We start from the raw sequence: 20,710 nt of genomic DNA on the forward strand, positions 1-20,710 counted from the left end.
TGTTACTGAAAGAGTTGTTTTCTTATTATCAAGAAATCATATAGGATATTGTTCAAGAACCTGCCTCTAATTCTAGACTACTTGGGTTTAAATGCCAGCTCTGCCATTCCCACCTCTATGACCTCAGGCAAGATTCTTCATCACTCCAAGGAAGATTCTTCATGTGTACAATTGGAAATAAAATAGGATTGATGAAAAGATTAAATGAGTTCATGCACTTTATACAGCTCTTGCAACTTTGTGATGCTTGAGCGGATGTCAGCTATTATTTTTATTTCTCTCTCCTGCTAAGTACTCTCTGAATACTGCTTGTGTGTTCTGCCTCACTGGTCTTTGGGTAGGCAGAATAATGTTAATAATCAAATAACATAAGCAATGATTACTGAAAACATTATATGTCAAGCATTGTGTGAAATACTCCAAATAATTTCCACTGATCCTCATAATACCTATACAAAGCAATTTAAGGAACTTCTCAAAGCTGTTTAAGTCATTTGAAGAGTGCATCACTATTAAGGAAGTCAGAATTTGATTAGCTCCACATGTAAGATGCATTGCAAAAGACATTTACATAACGCCCTTTGGGTGTCTACTTCTTATATTCCAACAAAGCATGGAGGAGAGCAACTCTGGAGAACCCATTATGGACTTTCCTTACTCTGCTCCCTGGACCAGAAGGTCCTGTTATATGCAGCTTCTGTATCATTGCTTAATATTTAGGCTACAAGTATTTCATGTAGGCAGTTTACAGCTCTGGACTTTCATCAAGTATACAAACATTTTCTGAAACAATACAGTAAGTGTCAAGAAGTTTAACTGTACAATAGAATAGAAATTTGAAATAGTTATTAATTACCACTACACTTTAAGGAAGTCACCTGAAATTGAAACTATGTGACTGCTTTGTTTAAGGGAGAAAACACTTCTCTCTAAATTAGGTGTTACATATTGGTTATAAAAAAAAAAAAAAAAAGACAGAAGCTGTGTGCATGTGTGGGCACTGATTTTATGCCTATTTTATTTGATTAAAGCAAGAAAAATACTGTCCAGTTCATAGAATTTATTTCTAACCTTTCTCTTTGTCATGCACCAATATATCCTAGACTAGATGACACCTCAGGGTCATGATTTTAATGTTTTTAAGCCTGAGAATTCTAACTCGAGCATTTCATTAAGTAATTGGTACAGATGTACAACTGATAATTTACTGTGTTCTTTGGGAGGGAGGATTATGATTTAGACTTCTTGATTATTTGCTTATATACCACGGTCTCCTCCCAACCCCATACAAGTTCCTAGCAGAATAGTAAGCAGTCACTAGAGATTTTGAATTTTTTCAACCTCCAGTGCTGTGAACTTGACTTGTTTAGGGTTGAAGAGAAATCTGAAACACATTGAAAAGACAAAGGATCAGAAAGGCCTTCCTGCTTTCTATCTAGATTAGCACATTCAAGGGGTTGATGATATGTATCACTGAGAGATGTAATTTGGGTGTAATGTGTGTGTGTGTGTGTGAGAGATAGATAGAGAGAGAGAGAGAGAGAGAGAGAGAGAGAGAGAGAGATTATATCTGAGTGTTGTTCAGTTACATATTTACTTATGCTGTTTTTTAAACTAAAAATTTCAGATCTACTCTCACATCTGTTCTGAAGGCAAAAACAATCCTGTTGGTATAAACATCAAGATTAGAAAAATCAGATAAAAAGGATTAATATTTAATTCAGAGGATAAAAAGACATTCACTAGAAGCCAGTAATTGTATTGTAATATGATGCTTTTTGTAAAGTCTTTGCATCTTCCTATTGAGAGTAGTTATATTTGAACATAGCATTCACTCTTCAATCACTTGCTATGTTTCTTCTTTCATTCATTTATTGCTTATTTATTAAGAAATATGTATGCTGTCTCTTATGCCATAACATAAAAGAAGGAGGTATAAATATATCCAATGAAATTGTGGTAGACAATGTCAGTACCTGGACCCTGACGCTTAGATATCATGAACATCACTGCTATGTGTTCTGATGATGGGACTTCATCTGTGCTGGAGATCAGCTGTGCTAATCTAATCTTCTCAAGCAGGCAGGAAGTGATAAGAAATTAACACCCCTCTAGTTTCACACTTATGTTATGGTTTTACTTCTACTGATGACTCTCAGGACTTGATCTATAAATACCCTGGCTCCCTTTCACTATTATTGGGATTATAGTGAGCCAATTATGTGTTGCATTAATAAGTCTCTGCCATTTGGGCCTTCTTGGCCATGCTTGTAAGTATCCTAAATGTCATATTGCTTTCTTGTATTGGATATTGGGTCCCCATGCCTCTTCTCTATGGGTGCAGAGTACTCTTCCCAGGTAAATTTCTTTCACTAGTATTCTAACCTCAAGGCATTGTCATGGGAGAAACAAACCAGTACTTGCTATCATGTAAAATGATACTCTATTCTAGTGCATATGAAAATAAAGATGTATGACACCTGCAAAAGAAATCATCTGAAACACTTGCAAATCTATTGCTAGACATAATGAACCAATATCTTTGGTGGAGAAGCTTTGATATTTGTACTTGCGATTTGCTCTCTAGTTGATTTCCATGCTCACTCAAGTTTGAGAACCATTAACCTTTTTGTTGTCAAAGTATTCCACATTTAGAAGTATGGAACAAGATCCCTACCTTACACATTTTACAAAAATCAACTCAAAATGGATCAAAGAACATTAGGGAAACAAGACAAATCATTGGCATAGGCAAAGATTTCTTGGAAAAGACTCCAGAAGCAGACATAATCAAAGCCAAATTGACAAATGGTATTACTTCCAGCTAAAAAGCTTCTGCACTACAAAGAAAACACTCAGTAACTATGAAAAGGCAACTGACAGAATGGGAAAAACACTTGCAAACTACACTACTGATACTGATTAATATCCTTAATGGATAAAGAAGCCAAGAAACTCAACAACAAAACAAATAATCAGTGTGTTTTGAAATGGGCAAAGGACTTGAACAGTAGTTTTTCAAAGGAGAAGATTTAAATAGCCAACAGACACATGAAAGAATGCTCAGGATGATTAGATAGCAGGGGAATGCAAATCAAAACCATAAGGAGGTTTCACCTTACCCCAGTCAGAATGTCTCTCATAGAGAAATTAACAAACAATAAATACAGGCAAGGAAGTGTGGGAAAGGATACCCTAACCCACTCTTGGTGGGAGTGTAAAATAGTACAGCCATCTGAAAATAGGTCTACCTTATGACCCAGCCATCCAATTCCTGGAATTTACCAAAATGAAATGGAATCAATGTGTATAAGAGTTATTTGTACACCTACCTTTATTGTAGATCAATTTAGAATAGATAAGATATAGAATCAACCTGGATGCCCATCAACTGAAGACCAGATAAAGAAATTATGGGATTTGTACACTATGGTATGCTACACAGTGGTTAAAAAAACGAAATTCTGTCTTTTGCTACAAGATGGATGCAACTTGAAACCATGATACTTAGTGAAATAAGCCAGTTCCAAAAAGACAAATACCATGTTTTCCCTGATCTATGGTAAATAATAGAGTACAAAAAATGTAGGGGTCGGCACTGTGGCACAGCAGGTAAAGTCACCGCCTGCAGTGCCAGCATCCATATGGGCGTTGGTTTGAGTCCCAGTTGCTCCACTTCTGATCCAGCTTGCTGCTATGGCCTGGGAAAGCAGTAGAAGATGGCCCAAGTCCTTAGGCCCCTGCACTGCATGGGAGACCCAGAAGAAGCTCCTGGCTCCTGGCTTCAGATTGGCGCAGCTCCGGCCATTGCAGCCAATTGGGGAGTGAACCAGCGGATGGAAGATCTTTTTCTCCCTCTCTCTCTCTCTGCCTCTCTTTTTCTTTCTGTGTAACTCTTTCATAAATAAATAAATCTTTAAAAATGTAATGTATATGAATGAAATTGACATTTTGAGTTTTGATTATTGTTTATAGACGTTGTCTCTATGGTTGAGGAACAGTGTTTTTATTATTCTTGCTAGTTGTTGAATTCTTTACTTAGTAGAGTATTAAGCTTATGATTATAAAATAAACTGAAACTATGTCATTATAAAAATTAAAAGAATAAGAAAGGAAGGTGTTGGGAAGGTGGGAGCATGGGAGGTAGGGAGACTGCAGTGGGGAGTATCACTTTGCTCTAAATCTGTATATATGAAATACATGAAATTTGGTCATCTAATATAAATAAAATTATTTTAAAAAGTAAATTTCTCACAAATTTATGTAATGAAAAAAGTGATTCACACCTCACAAACTTAATTTTAAATGTCCTGAAAGATAACACTACTTGCAATATCCATTCTTTTTAGTAAATATGTATTTTTTTAAATTCTCCATGATGGCTCTATCCCATTCTTGTCACATGTCTATTTGGAATTTAATTCAGACTCCACATCCCAAAGGAAAGTTCTTTTTTTTTTCATTTCTCTCTTTATAAAAGGATCAAAAAAATCAGAAACTGATAACAAAAGTATAGAAATTTAGTGCAGTGTGTTGGCCTCAAAGTTGTGATTGATACCACATGCATTATTAATATCCACCAGTGTCATAATTGCTGTTATTTATTACAGATTAATTTTTAAAGATATATTTATTTATTTGAAAGTCAGAGTTATTTGGGCCGTGCACCTGCATGGGAGACCAGGAGAAAGCACTTGGCTCCTGGCTTCGGATCGGCGCAGCGTGCCAGCTGCAAAGCACTGGCCGTAGCAGCCACTTGGGGGGTGAACCGATGGAAAAAGGAAGACCTTTCTCTCTGTCTCTCTCTCTCACTGTCTAACTCTGCCTGTCAAAAAGAAAAAGAAAAAGAAAAAGGAAAAGGAAAAGGAAGGAAGGAAGGAAGGAAAAGTTGTAGAGAGAGAGGAGAGGCAGAGGCAGAAAGAAAGAAAAGTCTTCTGTCTGATGGTTCACTCCACCAGTTGTCCACAATGGCCGGAGCTGAGATGATCCAAAGCCAGGAGCCAGGAGCTTCTTCCAGGTCTCTTATACGGGTACAGGGGCCCAAGGATTTGGGCCAGCTTCTACTGCTTTCCCAGGCCATAGCAGAGAGCTGGATTGGAAATGGAGCAGCCAGGTCTCGAATTGGCGCCCATATGGGATGCTGGCGCTTCAGGCCAGGACGTTAACACACTGATCCACAGCGCCGGCCTCAATAGGTTAATTTTGTAAATGACTGTTACTTCACTTTTTAAAAGATTTATTAATTTATTTGAAAGTCACAGTTGGAGAAAACGAGAAGGAGAGGAAAAGTCAGAGTGAGATTTTCCATCTGCTGGTTCACTCCTCAAATGGAATGGCTGGAGCTGAGCTGATCTGAAACCAGGAGCCAGGGGATTCGTCCTGGTCTCCTGTGTGGGTGCAGGGTCCCAGAGACTTGGGCCACCTTCTACTGCTTTGTCAGGTACAGTAGCAGGGAACTGGATTAGAAGTGGTGGAGCAGCCAGCCCTGCAGGCAGCAGTTCAACTGGCTATACCACAACACAAAGCCCCTGTTACTCCACTTTTAACTCTCAAAGACAAGGATGCCTTAGAATCCATAAAGAATCAGGAAATGTGTCTAGTTTGAATGAAGTTAATATTTGTCTATTGCTGTTTTAAAAGTGTTGAGTTCGGCCAGTGCTCCGGCTCACTAGGCTAATCCTCCGCCTTGCGACGCCGGCACACCAGGTTCTAGTCCCGGTCGGGGTGCCGGATTCTTTCCCGGTTGCCCCTCTTCCAGGCCAGCTCTCTGCTGTGGCCAGGGAGTGCAGTGGAGGATGGCCCAAGTCCTTGGGCCCTGCACCCCATGGGAGACCAGGATAAGTACCTGGCTCCTGCCATTGGATCAGTGCTGTGCGCCGGCTGCAGCGCGCCAGCCACGGCGGCCATTGGAGGGTGAACCAATGGCAAAGGAAGACATTTCTCTCTGTCTCTCTCTCTCACTGTCCACTCTACTTGTCAAAAAAAAAAGTGTTGAGTTCATGGATATCAATGATGTTACCATTTAGACAAAGTTGATTTTTGGTGTGCTGTGACTTACTAACTGAAGAAAAGTATATAACTTTCTGTCAAACATTTAATTCAATTAGTACACTGAAAAATATTACAGTTTAAATGTTCACCAGATTTAATACTAAATTAAAATTGTTTGAACTCAGGACCCTTTCTTTTCCCAATTACACAATTTTAATGATTATTCAACTTCTAATTAAAGGTTTGAGCAAATTTTTCTCAATAATTATTGCAACTATTAAGATTAATCATAACTGTAATAACTTTTAAATTAACACAGTCTTTTGCTTAACAAATCTTTGTGTAATAGGGCAAGAAATAATTACACTTTATTTGTCTTAAATGTGTTAGTAATTAACATTTCTAATTTTGTATGTGAAATAAATGCCTTGATTCAAATATAAAAGGAAATTAATGAAGATTGCAGTTTGTAATTTAAACTGAAGTCACAGGATATACCTATTCATTGTTAAAACTAGATTTTTCCTTAAGGTTTTTGAACATACTTTCTTGTGATTTTTAAAGATGATAAGATTTTCCTGACACCATAACGGTCAGAGTATATTCAAGAAACTGAGGTGTAAACTCTGAAATAAAGTAAACTAAGGTTGAGAAGTACAAATAAAAGCAAAAAATATATAGATGTAGACAGGTCATATATTGGGAATCTAGAACAGAGGTTACTCTAATCAAAGGAAGATTGGGCTTTGATTTTTTGCAGTAGATTAGAAACTAAGTAAAATGCTCATAATTTGGCCCTGCCAAAGGTTTTAATAAGAAGGAGTGAGAAATCAAGACTCAATAGAATCAGATACGGTAGATACGAATTAAATGACTGGCAAAACAATGAAGATTTTTAGTGGAGACAGAGGCAGGTATAGAAAAAAATGTGAAAAACTTCAGGTACTTGTATCAGCCATCCAGACCACTTGAGTTAGTAGAATTCTCTGTAAATCTTGTAAGAACATATTCTTTCACTTTCACTTCAGGTCTAAATTGAAACCTCAGAATGTATGTACTATCAACAAAAAGGATTCACAAAGAATACAAGAATAAATTCAGATGTAAAAGTTTATTCAGGTATGCTCCATTTTCTCTTTGTTAATCCATGTCAATGAATATGTTTTGATAAAAGAGTGATATTTTTCATTGCAGAAAATCTGCAATTGTAGAAAATTGCAATGTTGTAAAGAAGCTTGGGCTGAATCATGAGAAGCCATGTGGAGAGAGTCTTGGAGGACTGGGTTTGTCTTGGACATACCAGCTGAAGACAACAGCATTAGCCAACAATACATGGAGCAAGAGAACCACTAGCCAGATTTCAAGAAAAATGAAGTTCCAAAAAAATGATAAATTGTTTTTTGGGGTGGTTTGGTACATGGCAATGGAAGACTGAAACAAGCCATGACAGAGACTTAATGACAAACTTGATTCTTTCTTCCTTAAAAAAATAAAGAAAACCAAAATCATCAATTAATATAGTTTTGACTATTCCCCCCTTTAACTCTTAGTTTCTTTTTTATTAAAAAAAGAGAATCTGAAAGTATAGTAATATTTTACTGCTACAAATACATATGCCATGAACATTTTTATCATTTTGCCAACAAAATTTATTTCATTAGTGAATGTATACTAAATATAAAAATACAAGAAAAATGGTCAATTCTTCTAATCAATAATATTTATGTTATAATGTTTAGTTTGATCAGTTATATCATTTCTGTTATATTGCCTCTAACAGGCAACATGTGACTGTGAAGATAACCTTATTTTTTCACAAAATATGATTATTAATACCAACTGCTATTTTAGGAAGTCTTATTGTTAATTATTACAGAATCTCAGAGGGTTAGGAAGTATTTTAATTTTAGGCATTAAAAAGGCTACCAAAATGTTTTCTGTTTACCAGTATATGTCCCCCTAGAAAATTTGGAGCAATCCATGACTCTATCCCTAGAAGGTTTTTGCTTGCCTTCCCTCTGTTCTGCAGTGAGAACTCTAACCCTAGCAACATCACACATTTCCTCTTTTGCTCATTTGATAAGGTTAACACTTCAGATCCTCCTATTCAGATGCCACCTATTGATTTTCTAATCCATTGTCATTTTCAAGGCTGTATCATTTAGTTCAGAATTCTAACCTGATAGTTATTTTCTTTCAGATCTTAAATAATATTTTGTTATCATCTTCAGGCTGCCAACATTTTTTGTTTGAATTGACCTGTCAGAATTACTTTTGTTCCTTTGAAGGTAATATATCTTTTTGTTAGTATCTTGCTGCCTTCTTGTATTTCTCTTTGTCAGATTTTACAGTTTTACTTTGATAGATATACAAGTGGATTTCTTTGGATTTATCCCACCTAGAGTTTGTACAGCCCCTTGAATTTGAGTTCTATTTTTTGTCTTTCATCAGTTTTAGAAAATTCTTGGCCATTTTATCTCCCAAGAGAGTTTCTGCCTTGTATTATTTTTTTCTCCTCCATGACTCCAATTACACTATGTCAGACCTTTCATCATTTTTCCTATATCTATTATGCTCTTGCATCTCAACCCTTACCATCTGGATAGCTTCTACTGATTCAATGATCCTTCTTTTTGGGGATCTTGTCTGATGTTACATCTCTAGTGTTTTGATACCAGTTGTTGTAGTCTTCCATTTTATAATTTCTACTAGCTGCTTATAATTTATATACATATATATGCATATTTATGTGTATTTTCTACTAGTTTTTTTTTGGGGGGTGAAAATATCTGTCACATCTCTGAGAACTGCAACCTTTGGATCACCTCTAAGTAGGATTCTACAGTTTGCTTCCTTGCTTGCTTTCCTTTTTATTCTTCTATCTTCTGGTTTGGTAGTTTTTTGAACTTATTATGGCTTCTTTAAATTAAAATAAATGAAAGAGAAATTGATATTCCAGATATAGTTATCTTCTACTAGAAAATATTATGTCACACTGCTAGAACAGGTACATACTAATTTATTTCATTTCATATGGTAATTGAGTTTGATCAAAGCAAGGTTTTCCATTCTGAAAAGGCAAATATATTTCCAATCCATTCTTATTCTTATTTTTTAGCACCGCAAGATCCAATGTGAGTGGGTGTGAATGTATGTATATGTGTGTAGTTATGTGGCATCTATCATTGCGTAGTGGGCTCTACAACACGTTTTCTTTTTCTACCTGATACTGTGAAACTCCTGGAATCTCTTCTCTTCATCCTAATTTACTAGCAATTACTTTCTCTTGATGTTAAATCTGTTAATGCACTGCCACTTATAAGCCAATAAATGCCTTGACTTTTAAAAGTGCTTTCAAAATTTGGGCTTGCTTAAAGGTTTTTCCTTCACTCTAATTTGTTAGTCTTCACTGACTTGGTAACCCAAAAAAATCAGCTTTGATATTCCTATTCCACAAAGTAGTGGAAAGTTAATCTCTGTTTAATGTACGTGAAGTTGATATCTTGAAATTTGATTATTGTTTCTAACCCTTGTCTATACTCGTAAAGAATAGTGCTCTTTCTACATTCTGCTTGCATTCTTTATATAATGGAGTATTACACCTGTGTTTATAAAGTAAATTGGATGTTATCACAAAAATTAAGAAGAAAGGAAGGAGGAAGGAGGGAGTGTGGGAAGTGTCATTATGTGCTTAAAGTTGTGTATATGGAATATATGGAATCTGTTCTCTTTGTATGAATAAGAAATTTTTAAAAATATAGCCACCACTTTCTGTTTGGATTATTAGTTTCCTCCTTTATAATAGTAAATTTTTATGGGGAAATACATCCAATAATTTAAGTTTGCTTCTATATTTTATCCTCTTTGTGATTCTCCCTTCTCAAGCCCTAAATATTTTGATGTACTCTGGAGTCCTCAAAGACTCAATTTGTTTTTCTTCTTTTCATTTATTCATGTTTATGTTTATTCTTAATGGGGATTCAAAGCACAAAAAGCTAATGTACCACTAACTACCAGTTATTCTCAATTTTTAAAATTAATTTCAGGTACTTAATTCTATGTCTACAGTTCGAATTTTATTACTAACTTTCATAGCATTGCAGCAAGGCTTTTTACGTTTTGTCTTATTTTCACATTCACTTTTCCAAATACTACTAATATAAATAGGGGAAATTTGTCTCAGAAAGACCAATTGACTTAACTGCTAAATCAAATTAAGTAAATGATGATGCTGTTATGATAACAAAGTTTGGGGTATGGGGAATATTTACAGTAATCCAAATTACCTTCTCTTTATGTTTCCTTGGATTTCTCCCACTTTTTAGTTTTAGAAAAACTTCACACATTTCCTAATATGAAAAAGTAAAAATTTGAAGGCATCTTTTGCTCATGCTGCTATGTGGTCTCAGAGAAGGCAAAAATGAAGAAATAGAGAATCCTACTATTTGTTTCAGTTGGGTGGTATTGAGAAACTTTGTCAAAGGATAGGGACAAAGAGGGGCAGCTGCTGTTTGTTGTCTGTCGATGTGACTAGAGGATGTGGTCCTTTAATAGCTGTAGTGAAACTGCCTTTCCAGTTGTTATGAGAAAGGGAGAAAAATAATACTAATGTGAAAATTCCCTAAAGGGATTTTCAAATCACAGAAAAATTTTAGGTTCACACTTCTATAATACTTTGCCAGCTTTGCCTGTTATTTTCACTTCAACTTAGATTTCATCTATTTGGGCAGTGTTACCTTCAGGAGTATCACAAAAGGAGTCCATACAAGCTGAACTGCAAAAAAAAAAAAAAAGAAAAAGGAGTACACTGCCAGAAATATTCTCACTGGTTTCTGCAATTACCTCCTTTTAATAATCCATTTATTAGTGGTTAAATTCTAGTTCCCTGTGTTCCAATGTCACTACTTGAGAAGAGCATTTTACTTTTTGTTTTTTGACAGGCAGAGTGGACAGTGAGAGAGAGAGACAGAGAGAAAGGTCTTCCTTTTGCCGTTGGTTCACCCTCCAATGGCCGCCACAGCCAGCGCGCTGTGCTGATCCGAAGGCAGGAGCCAGGTGCTTCTCCTGGTCTCCCATGCAGGTGCAGGGCCCAAGTACTTGGGCCATCCTCCACTGCACTCCCTGGCCACAGCAGAGAGCTGTCCTGGAAGCGGGGCAACCGGGACAGAACCCAATGCCCCGACCGGGACTAGAACCTGGTGTGCCAGCGCCGCAAGGTGGAGGATTAGCCTATTGAGCCATGGCGTTGACAAGAACATTTTCCTTTTATGGGCAGGAAAAATCATGCCAACAAAAGTATAAACATTCTATGTATAATTATGAACGACCTTGCAGTAGTAAGCCAACACATTCTGCAGAATTGATAGCCAGAAAGGAGTTGGTACTGAGTCCAATAAAGTGAAAAGGAACTTTGTGAAGAAAGGGAGCTTTAAGGGTGGGAAGTTGATGAGTGATGAGAGGGAGGAGGGCAAGTAGATTAAACTAAAGTCACAGTGATGTGACTGCGCCAGACTGTTCACACTGCTTTTGAAACTAAAATTTGATTCCCCAAAAATGACAGATGTTGCAACATTGGCCAATTAAGAGACAAAAACCTGTAATAATATTATGCTCTGCTGGCTATATAACAGTTACTTGAACACAAGTCAGATCATCAAATACTATCCAACATGTATAGGCAATTTGTTACTAAATAAAAGAAAACATTAAATAAAGGTAGCAGTAGGAAAAAATAGATGTATATATTAAAATTTATAGGATCATTCCAAGTTATTTTACTCTGTGAAAAGCAAAGAGGCATAACGTTGTGTAATATGTAATACATATAATTTTATTCCCTTTTTTAACCAAGTGAACTGTTATTTAAATATTTTTAAAACCAATTTAAAACCTTAGAAGTAAAGAGTTTTAAAAGCCACTCATGAACTCAATAAAAGATTGCACTCTGTGATTTTGTTTCACATATCTCCCAACTAGTCTTTTTTTCTCACATATTTCATACACACACAGGCATGCATATGAGAACACACATACAAGTGCATGTTAGAACAAGTTTCTCATTTACTGGATTTTCCCAAGACCAAACAGTACCAAAAGTGTAAAAACATTTATTTCTGTTTCTATTTTTTTCTTCTTTATTCCCTAAACCCTACATTGATTCTTCAGAAATCCTAATTAAAAATGTATTTGAGAGATGTGAGAAATAAATTGTCTGATATTGTTTTTACTTAGGGTTCAATTAAAATGAATTGCATTCAAAATGCAGAATGGCAAGAATGATTGAAACAATGAATTCTAGAAAATGAACAATTTTTAGATTCAGAAAGAAGTCTAGAGTTCATCTCCTCCAACCCCCTCTTTTTTTTTGGAAATCATAGCCAAGACAAAGGCTTTTGTAACTTGCCTACATCCCCATGATTTCCCATAGAGGAGGAATAACTAACAATATCATTTCCTTTAGACCAGAAATCATTACAGTCTTCAGCCATACTCAGAAATTTAGGTGAGAGTGTGTGTGTGTGTGTCTGTGTGTGTGTTGCTACATAAACCAAATTTCAAATGACAATGACAATTTTTTATACCTTTATCATCAATTATATTTTCTTTCAATAATTATAATTTCAAATCAATAAATTCTATTCTCTATATCTAACCAAATTTCAGCAATATTATAACACCGTCAGCCAGCTTTATATAGAAGTTATGCTGAATTAGAGTAAATATAGGAGTCTTTTTACTTACTGAATATAGATCCCTGGATGTCCTTCCAGTCCATGGCGGGGGTGACCATCTCTGTCATGGACATCGACGAGGCGCCTAATTCCCCTCCAACCACCAGCTGATCCGCCTGGAGGAGGGCATGCCCCCAGCACCGTGCTCACCACCTTTCCCGCCGTGGACCCCGACCGCTTCATGCAGCAGGCAGTGAGATACTCCAAGCTGTCAGACCCGGCAAACTGGCTGCACATCAGCACGGCCGCCATGCTGGACCGCGAGTCCCTGTACATCAGCAACAACGTCTACAAGGCCGCCTTCCTAGCAGCTGACAATGGGATCCCCGCAGCCAGCGGCACCGGGACCCTGCAGTTCTATCTCATCGACATCAATGACAACGCCCCAGAGCTGCTGCCCAAGGAGGCGCAGATCTGCGGGAAGCCCAACCTGAACGCCATCAACATCACGGCCGCCGACGCCGACCCCATCAGACCCTAAGTCTTCGAGCTGCCCTTCGTCCCTGCCGCCGTGTGCAAGAACTGGACCATCACACGCCTGAACGGTGACTACGCTCAGCACAGCTTGCACGTCCTGTACCTGGACGCCGGGATGTACGACGTCCGCATCATCGTCACAGACTCCGGGAACCCCCGATGTCCAACATGTCCATCATCAAGGTCCAGGTGTGCCCGTGTGACGAGAACGGAGACTGCACCGCCACTGGTGCGGAGGCAGCAGCTGGTCTGGGCACAGGCGCCATTGCGGCCACCCTCCTCTGCACCGTCATCCTGCTGACCATGGTCCTGCTGTTTGTGGATGAAGCGGTGGGAGAAGGAGCGCCACGCGAAGCAGCTGTGCATAGAACCCGAGGACGACGTGCGACAACATCCTGGAGTAGGATGAGGAGGGCGGTGGTGAAGAGGACCAGGACTATGATCTCAGCCAGCTGCAGTAGCCCGAGGTCACGGAGCACTCCCTGAGCAAGGACCCCGCGTGCGGCGGGTGGACGAGCGGCCCGTGGGCGCCAAGCCCCAGTACCCGGCCAGGCCCGTTGTGCCCCACCCAGGGGACATCGGACACTTCATCAGTGAGGGGCTCCGGACAGTGGACAAGGACCCCACTGCACCCCTATACGACTCCCTGCTGGCAGCGGACAACGACCCCACTGTGCCTCCATAGGACTCCCTGCTGATCTTCCACTATGAGGGCCGTGGCTCCACGCAGGCTCCCTCAGCTCCCTCAACTCGTCCAGCTCTGAGGACCAGGACTACGATTACCTCAACGACTGGAGGCCCAGGTTCAAGAGGCTGGCCGGCCTGTAGGGCGGTGGCGACCAGGACTAGCAGACCTGGCTCTGCGGATGGCAGCAGGTAGATGCCCCGCCCCGCCCCCCCAGGCCCCAGAGTGAGCCAGAGGCACTGTCTTAACTTGAATTTCTTAGAGCAGAAGCACTCTTTAAAAAAAAGGTGGGGGGAGTGCCTTTTGGTACAAAACAAACAAACAAACAAACAAAAGAAAAACCAAAAAACCAGGGCCTGGGGAGCAATTCAGTGTATACTGGGGTTCTGGTGGAGCTGTGGGGTCATGGGACATACTGAATATTTTATGATATTCAACCCCTACAAGTCATACTGAGTGTGCAAGTATTATCAATGCACTTGTTCTAAAAGGATCCTGAAAGCTTGTATTTCACAAAACAGAGTGAATGACATAATGAATGGCTGTCTACAAATTTGAGCACTTTTTGTATACCTGATCTAAACCTGAAGTGAAACAATTTTAGCAGCATGAATCTGAATTCAAGGGCAAGTGAACAATTTGCCTGGGGAGCATGCGTCAGGAAATCTGTAGCATTTTATAAGAGGTGGTTATTTAGTTTTGAATTATCTAAATTATTTTATGTATTGCCTCGATTCTCTAGGTAATTAATCATCTTCACAATGAAATGGAATGTCTTACTTAAGGATAAATTTTTCTTGATTTTTAAAAACGAACTGAAAGTCTACTTTCTCCCCTTCCAAAACAACATGAATAATTGAGGCATTTAAATTCACTTTAATATAGAACTAGATAATTAAGCAAAATTTTAAAAATAAACTTAGACCTATGGGAGGAAATATCCCTACTACCAAAAGCAATTCTAAGGTAACCAATGAAAAATTTATTTCTGAATATCCAGGAAAGCAAGTAGAAAGTAAACCATGAATGCTATTGCTTCACTATTCATTTCTTTATCAAATACCAATTGATGTTCTGGACAATGCATTAGGCAGCGTTGATAAGAAAACATTCTATCCTCAGTATATTTCTACAGAAGTTACAAAAAAGCAAATTACAGGCTTTCTAAACAGTACTGTTTGAACAATAAACATAAGAATAAAGGACCTTATGTATAATACACCTTTTTATTTTCCCACATACTCATCACAGAAAATTTTCAAAATGAAAAAACAAAAATGTGAAGAAAATCAAAATGTTCTCGGTATTTCCACCAGCACTGATGTGGAGACAAATATACTAACATTCCTCCACACATTTAAGTACCATATTTATATACATACACATGCAAAATCAAATATACTTTGCATATAATTCAAAATTCAGACACTCAGTTTCCTCTTGGTAGACATTTTTCCTTGCTGTTTGTTTCTAATATAAACAACAGCATAGTAAACACCTTTGGAAACATATCCCTTATTGCTTCTCTGATGACTAATCTCTAACACTGACTTCCCACAGATCAATGAGCCGTATCTGCCAGTATTTGTGTCCTTGTGACAGTCCATCCACTTGAATTTTGGTAGGTTCTGTGACTTGGAACAAACAAAATCTGGCAGAAATTAATTGTTCTATGATGTAAGTTCCAAGATCTGGTCTGAAGATATTTTTGGATTCCATTTTGATTTCCTGAAACATTCACTCTTAAGACTTGGGCAGCTTTGCTAGCAGTTTAACAACTCTCAGAACACTGACAAAAAAAAAAAAGCCATACAAAGACACATTAAAGATGAGATGCCACATGAAGGAAAAGTCAGCAAGATAGGGAAAGAAGCAGAGAGGAAGAACAAGAAAGAAAGAGATCAAGAAAAATCACTGAGACTTTAGAGATATTGAGACACCCCATTGAAACTGGATTCTACTGGTCCGCAGTGTCCATTGACATCATATCAATCACACTAACTGCCTAGCTGAGCTGTTCCAAAGTGCCTGATATAGAGGCAGGAGTGGCTCAATGGGTTAAGCTGCCACCTGCAGTACAGGCATCTCATATCTGAGGAGTGCTGGAAACAGCAGATTTATTTTATTATTTTCATATATATTTAATAAATGTAAATTTCCAAAGTACAGATTTTGGATTACAGTAGATTCCCCTCCCCCATAACTTCCCTCCCACCCACAACATATCAAAATTTATGAGATACAGAAAAAGCAGTGTTGAGAGGAAAGTTTATAGCAATATGTGCCTACATCAAGAAATTGCAAAGGCACCAAACAAAGTAGCTATCAATGCATCTCAGGGTTCTAGAAAAACTGCAGCAAATCAGACCAAAAACTAGTAGGAGAAGAGAAATAATTAAAATTAGAGAAGAAATCAACAGAATTGAATCCAAAAACAACATTACAAAATCAGCAAAACGACGAGCTGTGTTTTTGAAAAAATAAACAAAATTGACACACTGTTGGCCCAACTAACTAAAAAAAGAAGAGATAAGAACAAAATCAATAAAATCAGAGATGCAAAAGGGAATGTAACAACAGACACCACAGAAATAAAGAGAGTCTTCAGAAATTAATACAAAGAGTTGTATGTCAGCAAACAGGGAAATCTATCAGAAGTGGATAAATTCCTGGACACATATATCCTACCTAAATTGAACCATGAAGATATGGAAAACCTAAACAGACCCATAACAGTCAGAAATTGAATCAGTAATAAAGGCCTTCCCAACAAATAAAAGCCCAGGACTGGATGGATTACTGCTGAATTCTACCAGACATTTAAAGAAGAATTAACTCCAAGTCTTATCAAACTATTCAGAACAATAGAAAAAGAGGGAATCCTCCCAAATTGTTTCTATGAAGCCAGAATCACCTTAATTCCTAAACCTGGAAAAAGATGCAGCATTGAAAGAGAATTACAGACCAATTTCCCTGATGAACATAGACGCAAAATTCCTCAATAAAATTTTAGCCAATAGAATGCAACAACACATCAGAAAGATCATCCACCCAGACCAAGTGGGATTTATCACTGGTATGCAGGGATGGTTCAGTGTTCACAAAACAATCAATGTGATACACCACATTAACAGAGTGCAGAAGAAAAACCATATGATTATCTCAATAGATGCAGAGAAAGCATTTGATAAAACACAACACCCTTCCTTCTTCTTCTTTTTTTTTTGACAGGCAGAGTGTACAGTGAGAGGACAGAGAGAAAGGTCTTTCTTCTGTTGGTTCACCCTCCAATGGCCACTGCAGCCGGCGCACCACACTGATCCAAAGCCAGGAGCCAGGTACTTCTCCTGGTCTCCCATGCAGGTGCAGGGCCCAAGGAGCTGGGCCATCCTCCACTGCACTCCCGGGCTACAGCAGAGAGCTGGCCTGGAAGGGGAGCAACCGGGACAGAATCCGGCACCCCGACAAGGACTAGAAACCGGGGTGCTGGCACCTCAGGCAGAGGATTAGCCTATTGAGCCACGGTGCTTGCCTAAATGTAACACCCTCTCATAATGAAAACTCTAAGCAAATTGGGTATAGGAGGAACATTCCTCAATACAATCAAAGCAATTTATGAAAAACCCATGGCCAGCTTTCTATTGAATGGGGGAAAGTTGGAAGCATTTTCACTGAGATCTGGTACCAGACAGGGATGCCCATTCTCACCACTGCTATGCAATATATTACTGAAAGTTTTAGCCAGAGCCATTAGGCAAGAAAAAGAAATTGAAGGGATAAAAATTGGGAACAAAGAATTCAAAACTATCCCTCTCTGCAGATCATATGATTATTTAGGGGATCCAAAGAACTCTACTAAGAGACTACTGGAACTCATAGAAGAGTTTGGCAAAATAGCAGTATATAAAATCATCGCACAAAAATGAACAGCATTTGTATACACAGGCAATGCCACAGCTGAGAAAGAACTTCTAAACTCAATACCATTCACAATAGCAACAAAACAATCAAATATCTTGGAATAAACTTAACTAATGATGTCAAAGAACTCTAGAATGAGAATTACAAAATCTTAGAGAAAGAATTAGAAGAGGATACCAAAAAATGGAAAAATCTTCCATGCTCATGGATTGGAAGAATCAATATCATCAAAATGTCTATTCTCCCAAAAGCAATTTATAGATTCAATGTGATGACAATCAAAACACCAAAGATATTCTTCTCAGATCTGGAAAAATTATGCTGAAATTCCTATGGGGACACAGGAGACCTTGAATAGCTATAGCAATCTTGTACAACAAAAACAAAGCCGGAGGCAACACAACACCAGATTTCAGGACATAATACAGGGAAGTTATAATCAAAACTGTGTGGTACTGGTACAGAAACAGAAGGATAGACCAATGGAACAGTATATAAACACTAGAAATCAATACAAACATCTGTATTATATCAATATCTATATTATATCTATCTATATCTATATTATATCTGATCAAGGATCTAAAACCAATTCCTGGAGAAAGGACAGTCTATTCAACAAATAGTGCTGGGAAAAATGGATTTCCACATGCAGAAGCATAAAGTAAGATCCCTACCTTACACCTTACACAAAAATCACTCAACACGGATTAAAGAGCTAAATCTATGACCTGACCGCATCAAATTTTAGAGAACATTGGAGAAACCCTGCAAAATATAGGCACAGGAAAAGACTTCCTGAAAAAGATTCCAGAGGCACAGGCAGTCAAAGCCAAAATTAACAATTGGGATTACATCAAATTGAGAGTTTCCGTATGCAAAAGAAACAGTTAGGAAAGTGAAGAGGCAACCAACAGAATGGGAAAAATATTTGCAAATTATGCAACCAATAAAGCTTTAATAAGCAGAATCTACAAAGAAATCAAGAAACTTCACAACAACAAAGCAAACAACCCACTTAAGAAATGGGCCAAGGACCTAAATAGACATTTTTCAAAAGAGGAAATCCAAATGGCCAACAGACACATGAAAATATGTTCAGGATCACTAGTCATCAGGGAAATGCAAATCAAAACCACAATGAGGTTTACCTCACCACAGTTAGAATGGCTTACATACAGAAATCAGGTAACAACAGATGCTGGTGAGGATGTGGGGAATAAGAGACACTAATCCACTGATGGTGGGAATGCAAACTGGAAAAGCCACTATGGAAGTCAGTTTGGAGATTCCTCAGAATCCTGAATATAACCCTACCATACAACCCAGCCATCCCACTCCTTGGAATTTACCCAAAGGAAATTAAATTGGCAAATAAAAGAGCTGTCTGCACCTCAATGTTTATTGCAGCTCAATTCACAATAGCTAAGAACTGGAATCAACCTAAATGCCCATAAACAGAAGAGTGGATGAAGAAATTATGGGATATGTACTCTATAAAATACTATACAGCAGTCAAAAACAATGAAATCTGGTCATTTGCAACAAAATGGAGGAATCTGGAAAACATGCTGAGTGAAATAAGCCAGTCCCAAAGGGGCAAATAACATATATTCTCCCTGATTGGTGACAACTAACTGAACACCTAAAAGGAAAACTGTTGAAGTGAAATGGACACACTGACAATGTGACTTGATCAGCCCATGTCCTGACTGTCGAGGAACAACTTATTATTTTATTCCTTTTAGTATTTTTTGTTCTATTTAATACCATTGGTTTAACTCTTTAATTAACATAAAATTATTCTTAGGCGTTTAAATTTAACTGAAAATTTATCCCTGTTTAATATAAAAGAGTGGGAATAACAGAGGGAGGAGATGTATTTTGGCACCTACTCACTCGGACTTACCCCTAAGTGTAGAGTTAGAAACATGCTAGGGTATGTTGTGGGTGGGAGGGAGGTTATGGGGGGAAAAGCCATTATAATCCAAAAGTTGTACTTTGGAAATTTATATTTATTAAATAAAAGTTAAAAAAATTAAAAATGAGTGAACCAGTGGATACAAGATCTCTCCCTCTCTCTCTTGCTCTCGCTCTTTCTGTCATTTTGCCATTCAGTAAACATTTTTAGAATTTCCAATACACAAAGCTATGAAATAATTTTGGCCAAGATCAACCATGTTTGTGGAAAAAAAGAACTAAGCATTATGAAGACATTATACATCAGAAAATTATGGTTAGGAGAAGGAACACCAAAAACGAGAGTCATCAATTGCCTCAACTTAGAACCTTGAAACAGTTTTTAGGATATGTCATAGAAAGAATTAATGTAGAGTGAGTCTGCTTGCATTGATGAGCTGAAGACTGAGCATCCAAGGAGGCACAAGGAGCTGTGGTTTGCTGGGAAAATGCAGACAGTAAATAGCTACACAAAGAGAATACTCAAGGAACAAGGAATCTGTAGATTACTCTGAGTAACCCACTAAGTGAAAATTAACATCTACGTGCAAGAAAACACCTGCGGTGAGAGAGAGGACCACCTGAAGGATTAGAAGGAATAATATCTAGAGTTCACATAGTACTTCATGTTTTTCCAGGCCCCACATATCTGAATGGAAAAATCCCATAATTCATGAAGTATTGGGCAGAGTACTCAGAGAAGTTTTTGTCTCAAAGTTGAAGAAAAATGAGGTGTTTAATACAGCTATTCTGATATCTTAATTTTTCTTAATAGGAAAGTTTTAAAAGTATCAAAACATTCCCCTATAATTAGACTATGTCCTAGAAAATACCTGAAGGATATTAAAGAATTATGAAGACAATCTAGCACCCAATGAGGTAGGATATACAATGTGGCAACTAATAAAAAAACAACAAAGCAGGAAAATATGACCCATAATGGAAA

At 37.9% G+C, this 20,710-nt stretch overlaps 1 pseudogene; it reads left to right on the plus strand.

Moving 5' to 3' along the window:
• Window positions 1–12,749: 12,749 nt before the first annotated feature.
• LOC138850284 (cadherin-4 pseudogene) lies at window positions 12,750–14,048 on the plus strand (annotated as a pseudogene).
• The last annotated feature ends 6,662 nt before the right edge of the window (window positions 14,049–20,710 follow it).

This window comes from Oryctolagus cuniculus, chromosome 7 (assembly GCF_051225735.1).
Source record: "Oryctolagus cuniculus isolate XC-2025 breed Fujian yellow rabbit chromosome 7, ASM5122573v1, whole genome shotgun sequence".
In the NCBI taxonomy this organism is placed as follows: Eukaryota; Metazoa; Chordata; class Mammalia; order Lagomorpha; family Leporidae; genus Oryctolagus; species Oryctolagus cuniculus.